At 33.6% G+C, this 9,054-nt stretch overlaps 1 pseudogene; it reads right to left on the bottom strand.

The window, feature by feature from the left end:
• Positions 1–6,942: 6,942 nt before the first annotated feature.
• Positions 6,943–8,076, bottom strand: LOC124910444 (annotated as a pseudogene).
• Positions 8,077–9,054: the final 978 nt, after the last annotated feature.

The following is a 9,054-nucleotide window of genomic DNA, read 5'->3' as shown; positions in this document are numbered from 1 at the left end:
GAGTTTGTACAGTGGGGAGGATTTTGAACACATTAACAATTCATTCGATGATTTGTTTGAGGGAGTTACTGATGGGGGAAAAAAGAGAAAGGTTGATGAAGATGTTGATGAAGATGATGATGATGAAGATGTTGATGAAGAACCTACTACTGTCCAACCTTCCAAGAGGAAGAGGAAGGTTAAATATGATGATATATCCCCCCAGCAAAGCAGCCATCAAGCGTCGTAGCCTGCGTAACATGAGTCCCCCATCCGCAACTTCAACACCTCCATCATCACCTGCACGTGAACCGGCATCTCATGTTCAGATAAAGGATGCCGAAGTGATAAAGAAGGATGTCGAAGAGATAAAGAAAGATGTCGAAGAGATCAAGAGAGACATAAAAGACATCAAATTGAATCAACAAAACTACTTTATTCGGTTTGAAAAGATGATTCTCAGTCTAAGCAACCAGTTCGCCCGCCATGTCACCAACTAGGTAATTCTGTTAGAGCTTTCTGTTTTTTTACTACTTTATGTCTTGACGCCGCTGCTTGACGCAGCTGCTTGACGCATCCTGAATATAAATTCTTTTCACTTTTGTAGCAGAAGCAGAAGGAGAATGACATCGGTCTGAATGACATTCGTGACGAAGAAGAGGAAGAAAAGGAGAATGACATTGGTCTGAATGACATTCTCGATGAAGAAGAGGAACAAAAGGAGAATGAGAAGGTTAATAATGGAGCCATTTTGTAGGACAATGTTGAATTGGAGCAGAAGAAGATTGAGAATGAGAATGATCCGCCGATAGAGATCATTCTTCATGAGGCTGTTGTCGAGAATGAGAATGTTATTGAGGATCCGCCGATAGAGAACATTTTTCATGAGGCTGTTGTCGAGAATGAGAATGTTGTTGAGGATCCGCCGATAGAGAACATTCTTCAAGAGGCAGTTGTTGAGAATGAGAAAGAAGAAGTGGAGATTGAAGAAGGGGAGAAGAAAGAAGAAGTGGAGATTGAAGAAGAAGGGGAGAAGAAAGAAGAAGTGGAGAAGCCAGTGAAGAGAAAGCCTATACAAAAGACTTTTCAGAAGAAGGTGGGGAAGAAGGTGGGGAAGAAGGTGGGGAAGAAGGTGGGGAAGAAGAAAGACGAAAATGATGAAGATGAACTGAAAATAATGAATACTCCTCCTCCTCTTCCTAAGAAAGTCATATTGGTCACGAGAAGGAATAAGAGGCCGAAGCATGATCCAGATTTCACCGACCCTAATCTGAAACAGCCCAAGTTAAAAGATCCTATCACCGTCAATCCACTTCTAAAATATGACGATCAACTTCTTTATCAATTGCAAACATGGCTTAAAGATCCAACAACTGACAACACAAAAATTGAGCTCCATACTACGTTAGGTGATAAGGCATTATTTCGCCGATTGCTAAAAAGGTTCACTTGGCTGAATGATGATGTAAGTAATATTCATGTTAGAATAATTTTAGATTAGCAGATTGTATTTTAAATGTTTTTCTCTCGTGTAGGAAATCGATGCAGGTTGCTTCATTCTGAGAAGAAGAGCTTGGCTATATCCAAAGACATATAAGAAAAACTTCTTTATTGGAGATTGTTGGCTCCACACCAGGTTCACTGCTGATTACCCTGAGTTTAAGAACAGTCGTATTGAGTTTGACATTGAAAACTTTTTCGAATACTTCTTGGGCAATGAAAACAACTTTATGAATAGTTGGAAAGAATGCGATCATATATATATTCCTTTGAACATCAAAGATGTCCACTGGATACTTTGTGTTGTCCGTCTACAGCAATGGCGCGTAGACGTATATGACTGCAATCCTGGATGTTATGCTAATCTTGATGAGTTTGTGCTACCGATGTGCGAAATGATTCCGGTTATAGTTGACAAGGCATTGCCTCTTGAAGATAAACAAAGATTTCCTCTACTCAACCCTGATTCCGTTTTGCCATACACAAGACTTCCAGAGTCAAAAGTTCCCAAAGCAACTAAGAATGGAGATTGTGGTGTCTTTGTACTAATGTATATTGAGTACTTGACTGCAAACCTGAATCTAGAAGAAGTGACCTCAAATGAGATGAAAGCTTGGAGAGAAAAGTGGGTAGTGAGGTTATTTCATGGACTTGTAGATCCATAGGTTATTTATGAAACTTTTGTACTAATATCAAATTTTTGTAATGTTAATCTCAAACCTTTGTAATATGGTTGATTTAATGATATCAAACGTTGTTAATGTTATATATGTTATTGTAATAGGTTGTGCACCAATTATTACAATGTTAATAATGCCTTAAGTACACAGCTGCTTGACGCAATCAAAAACTTTAGCAGTTATCCGATTGCACCCTGTCCCTGTATTACATTCACCAGAAAACAACATTGACTACAAAAACACCAGAAAACATTTTAGGAGACAACATTCTTGATACAATACACTTTACTTGATAATAAGTCTACAAAAAACAACATTAACACCTCCACACAAGACTTGACTTGGTAATAAGTCTACAAAAACAAGATTAACACCACAACACAACACTAAGAAGTTCATTCTAAGCTAATGGCTTGTAAGATTGAGATGATGGCTCGTACAGTTGAGATGATGGCTCGTAGAGCTGAGATGATGAGGGCCCGTACAGTTGAGATGATGATGGCTCATTCTGCTGAGATGATGAGGGCACATGCTGCTGAGATGATGCTCTTGCTCTTGCGGTAGACGGTGCAGGCATCACTGCTTTGCATGTTGCTCTATCATGTCCTAGACCTGCACATGAACTGCATCGTCTCGGGACCTTACGGACCTCACCTTGGGATGTCCTACGTTTAGTTTGTGGCCGACCTTTCTTAACCTTCACAGGTGGTTTTAGACACACGCGTTGTTTGAGAATATCGGGAAGATCCCAATTCTCTTCATCACCAACCGGATAACATGTCTCCGCATATGCATTCAACCAAGATACAGTTGTATAATACCTATGAGAAGGAAAATAAAACGATTAAAAATACCTTGAGCATATAGATAGGTTCAAAACGATTAAATACCTTGAGCATAAGTCGTATGGAACCACATTCCTGTGACGGGCAGCAGTCAGTGCATGTGTACAAGGAAGACCGGAGACTTCAAATACCCTACAAGTGCAGTCCTTGTCCTTCAAATTGACTTTAAAATGTGCCTCATTATCATGCACATACAACTCAAATCGGTTAAGGGATGATACGGTATAGAATCTTGCTTTCTCAAAACCATCACATAATAACTTTTCATACATTGGAGATAAAAATTCTTGGTGGTTGGACGCTTTTTCTCTTCTATCATTAAACCACCTTTGTAATGTTGTTCTTAAAGACTCAAGCATTGCTGAAATTGGATACTTTCTGGCTTCCCTGCACTGACTATTCAAACTCTCTGCATAATTGCTTGTGAGTTGATTGTATCGCTTACCGGGGAAATATGCTCTACTCCATCTTTGAAACCCAATTTCTTCCAAATAGGCAGCAATCCTATGATCTTTAACCCTGATCTTGTCAAAAATCGATTAAATTGGGGGATAGTGTACGCACGAGAAGCCAAATCAAACTCGACATGACAATTATCAGTTTTGAATTTGGCATTAATATTCATCTTTATGTGATATGTGCACGCACCGTGGTCTGCTTCTGGAAAAACAGCACACAAGGTATTGGCTATGCTTGGGTGTCTATCGGATACGAAGACGAGATCATCAACTAATCAAATTGCTTCTATAAGTTTTTGCATAAAATAAGTCCACGAGTTATTATTCTCTGAATCAACAACGCTGAATGCAACAGGATACAGTTGCTCATTGGCATCCAATGCAACAGCCACCAATAGTTGACCTCCCACCTTGTGCTTGAGAAAACTTGCATCAACACACAATACGGGACGACAGAACGCTTTGAAACCCCTAATTGAGAAGCCTAGAGACATGAACATATACTTGAAGTGGCCGTGCTCGTCTGTCTGAATATATGTTATGGTACCCGAATTATTCTTCTCCAACATGTATAGGTATGAAGACAATTTTCTATAGGAATCCTCTACCGTTCCTCGCACCGTCGTTAAAGCCGTTTCCCTTGCCCTCCAAGCCTTATTATAAGTCAAAAACATCCCATAAGCTGACTGCATGTCTTCAATTATTTTTTTAGGCAAGTGGTTATGGTGATGGTCCATGTACTTACCCTTCATGCACTGCCCAATAACCCATGCCGGTGTTGAAATATAAAAAATTTAAATTCAAACTGTGAATATGAATTTGAGGATGATTGAAATCTTACCAAGGATTGAAGAACACTCATTGATCCTTAGGGAAACTTTCTAGATACACAGTCCGAGCTTCGAGGCCTTAAACAGAAAATTCAAAATTTCGAAGTCTTAAAGCTTTAATGGCGAAATTTGATTTTCTTCGATGTAAGGGTGATATATTGGTTGGTTGTCTTCGAAATGACTTGAGAATGATATTTATACTACTCCTAAGTCGACTGGGGAAGCCTAGTGGCTTGAATAAGCTGTAATAGATTTATGGTGTTTTGGCTATTCTTCAGTCAACTCGCCGGAGTAGGCAGTGACGAGGCCTATAATTGTAGGGAGAATGATCACCATCGTAGGGCGATCATTCTGGCTTCAGAATCAGTCAAAACCATCAACAAACGTCTGAGTTTCAAAGCCAAAATTGATTTGTGTTCTTCATCCTTATCTTCGAGGCGTCGCGATGAAGAAGAAGACCAAAGCTAAAAACGACGTCGTTTCGTGCCTATTCAGACGTTCTATCTGCGTTCCTTCTAGCATCGTTGGCGTTTAGGCATTTTCGGCTATCGAGGTTGACGTCCCCTTAGTTGATCCGGTGCTCCTCGACACGTGCTTCCTTCCGCTAAAGCGGGTTACACTTAGCATTTTGGCGCGTTGGATTAGATTCGAGAGTCCATCCGATGGGCGCGGTTCTTGCTGCACCAAATTTGTCTGTTTTTGGATTATATATATTTTTTTATTAAAACTTTAAGGGTTTATTTAAAATTGATTTTTCTTTCACCATTTTGCTTCTAATTTTGATCTTTTTAAATACACAAAATATTAAAATAAATATGACAATTTTATCAATTTTATTTTTATTTTTTTTATATATTTTATGATTTAAATAAATAATTCTTTTCTCTCTTAATTATTTCCTTTTGTCCTTTAATTTTCTCTAAAATTATTGTGAGGTACGACATTTATCTCAAATAATTTTATTTTTTATTTTTGCATGAATTCTTATTTAATTTTGATTAATTAACACATTAATTATTTTAAATATGTTTTCCATTATTTGATTAATTATTTTTATCTTATAAAAATAATTTAAAATAATTATTTTAATATTATAAATTATGATATAATTTTTTAGTGCTTACAATTATTTTTTTTTATTGTACGTTTATATATAACTAAATATAAAAGTAATTTAAAATAAATTATACTGAAAATAAATAACAATTTTATTTATTTAAATAAATAGTAACTTTTTTTTCCCTTTTATAAATATAAATTAATTTAGTTTATTAAAAATAAAATAAAATTTAAATTAAAATAATTTCTAAACTTAAAATATTAAATTATAAAATTTTAAAACCAATATAATCCTTATTTCTTGGCCTCAATAAATTTGTGTACTATAAATGTGTCCAAGATCTTAAGACCTAAAAAATGAACAAATTAAATTATTTATTTTCTTTTCCTCAAAGTTCTCTATGTTTTGAACTGCCAGGTCTACTTGATATTTTTTTAAAAGGTCTACAAAATGAATAAATTTGTATACTTTCTTGTTAATTAAAATAGGGATGAAAAAATGATAGTGCATAACATAGCATTATTGGTTATAAAAATAAAAAAATATATAAAGAGAAAAAAATTATTATTTTTTGAGTCAATAAGATTGAGACTTATTCTCGAATCCTTACCTCATCCAAATCTTTTTTCCCAATCATTTCTCAAAAAAAAATATTATTTTAAATTATTTAAAAATAATTGAACTTAAATAAAAAAATTACAACCATATTACCAATGAAAAATATATCATATTTATAAAAAAATTAAAATTGAAGTTGTGAAAAATATTTTATTTATATATAAAACTGGTCTCATATTAGTTATTTGAGAGAGTTGTTTTAAAATTTTATTAAATGAAAAATAGTTTATTTGTGTTTTTAATTTTTTAATTATTTTTTTATATTTTTAATTTATTTAAAAATTAATAAATTTTTTTAAAAATTGATAAACTTATAATAAAAATATTTTAATTGTTAAAATAAGTGATTTAATACTTAAAACGATAATATTCTGATAGAATATTTTTTTTATAAATAAACTAATAAAATTTCAAAATTATTTAAAAAATAAATCTACTGGCTCTAAGCAACTAGCCATCCATATATTCAAAATGAATCTTTTATAATACATTTAATATGTATCTTAATAATTTAATAATAAAATAATAATTAATAAAATATTTTCAAATTATAATTTCATTTGAATTTTTTTTTAATAAAATCAATAATTTAATATATATATATATATATATAATCCATTTATAATTATTAAAACTAGTAATATTTTTAAACATTGATTTTTTTTAAATATCAAATTATATATAATTTTATTTATTACATTTTATATAGAATAACTATTTAAATATTTATTAAATAAATAATAAAAATTAACGGCATAAATATTTTTGATAGTTAACCATATAAATATAACATATTTTATATATTAGCATATATATATATATATATATAATATCCGGTTCATAAAATATATTTCAGAAACTCATACATATATATATATTATTAATTTTCTATTCCTCAGTCGTCACTCAATATCCATCCAAATATTTCTATGAAAAACTAAAAAAAGGAAGTCCCGTTGATACACTTCAGACCTAGAAATTCTTGCCGGTGAAGGTCTGGCCAAACTTCCAATTCGCCGGCGCTATGTCGAGGGAGGTGGAGGTACGGCCGTCACTATCAGTGACATTAAATGAAAGGGACTGCCCTACAAGCACGACATTAGATTGCCAGTTCTGTCCCCAATTCCGGGTCATTTGTATCCAACCGGTCTTACTACCCTTTATGCTCGCCTTAACGATCTCTCCGGAGCCGGCGACGTTGGATATCAGAACCAGGTCAAAGTGTGGATTGCCCTTCATTGTAAATTTTATCCCACCCGTATTCTTGCATGGCACCCTGTTATTACAAGATTTCAGTTAATTAATTTTACTCATTTAAATTGAAACGGAAAGAAAGAGTTGATGGGTTTTATTTATTTATTTATTTACCGGCGGTATTTTACGGGGATGACTCCAGCTTTGTATTGCGCGATTTTTAAGAACATTGGCATTGAAAGGTCGAAATGAGGGAGGGGAGGATTACACCAGCCGCCTTTGTCGGAGGGTAGAGAAGGATTTGGTGGACAGAAATTGGTGGCGGTTATGAAAATCGATGGATTTCCGGCGACGCACCAATTTGGGTCGTTGGTGCATTGAATTTCGAAACAAGCACCGCAGGTCTGACCTTTATTGAACAGGGCCGTGCTCAAGGCCGCTGTATTGACTCCGTAACCCTGGCTGTATCCACAAGCTCCGCCTGAGAAGAAGAGTAAAAACATATATAGTCTTCTCTATAAAACAAGACTAGGGTTTATGAAAATGGCCGGAAAAAGGGGAGGAGGGAAGCTTACTCATGTTGCCGGTACCATCACGGCCGCCGTAGAAAGTGGCGTGGGCGCTTTTCCAAGAATTGTCCAAGTACATTCCGTCGTTGTGAGCATCGACGGAAACCGACAGAAGGAAGAAGAGTACGGCGGGAATGTAGATAGATGACGTCATTTTCCGATTGATTGATTGATCAGAAGAGAAGAAACGGAGTGCGGGAAAGTTGGAAGGAAGATGGGGTACTTATGTAGAGAGGAGATGTGCATGGGAAGCAGCCTACCATTACTTCCCTGTAATTAATTTAAAGTTGAGTTTCAAAAAAAGTATATTTTAAAAGTATACATGTAATATCAAAAAGTATATTTTAAAAGTATATATGTAATATCAGAAAGTATATTTTAAAAGTATATATGTAATATCAAAAAGTATATTTTAAAAGTATATATTTTTGATATATATTAAAAAGAAAACCTGATATTTTCATTAATAATTGGTTAAAATGGATTTGTGATATTTTATGTTATATTAATAATATAGTACAAAGTTCATACCAAAAATACTTATATATTTTAAATAATCATAATTAATTATAGATACAAATTATGTCTCAATTTTTAAAATTAACATTAATTAACACAATACTAATTATAATTGTTACTTACTAATAACTAATGTTATAATAAACTAACAATATAATTTAATTATCAAATATGATCCTAACTCACTAACGGGACGTTTGGTTCAAATAAATGAATGAGAATGAGAATAAGAATGAGATTGATAAATGTGTGGAATGATAATAAGTATTATTGATAGAAGTGTAGTGTTTGATTAATACACTGATAATATTTTAAATATTTGTATTCTATAATGGTTGAATTTATTAGAGATAAATTATTAACATTATTTTATAGATGAAATTAGGGTGTAAATGAGTCGAGCTGCTCGTGAGTGGCTCGGTCAAAGTTCGATTCGAGTTCGGTCAAAATCGAATTCGAGCCGAGCTCGAACCAGTTCGTTTAAGATTCGAGTCGAATTCGAGCTTAGGTAAGACTCGCTTGATGATTCGTCTAGAGGTGTTCAATATTTGGTTTAAACCGACTATCCGACCGAATTTGAATTCACCAAATTCGAAGAAACCGAATTCAAATTTCATTTTCGGTTTTCGAATCGAATTTCAAACCAATTCGAATTCAAATACAGTTTTCGAATTAGTTTTCGAGTTTGGGTTTCAACTCGAAAACCAAACCGAAAACCAAATTTATTTATTATTATTTATTTTTTCAAACTTAACTTAAGGAAAAGTTTAAAATAATCAAATTATAATATTTGAATTCAAGA

Source organism: Impatiens glandulifera, chromosome 1 (genome assembly GCF_907164915.1).
Source record: "Impatiens glandulifera chromosome 1, dImpGla2.1, whole genome shotgun sequence".
NCBI classification, from domain to species: Eukaryota; Viridiplantae; Streptophyta; class Magnoliopsida; order Ericales; family Balsaminaceae; genus Impatiens; species Impatiens glandulifera.
The sequence above is the reverse complement of the archived record's forward strand: the minus strand, read 5'-3'. Positions and strand labels throughout refer to the sequence as shown.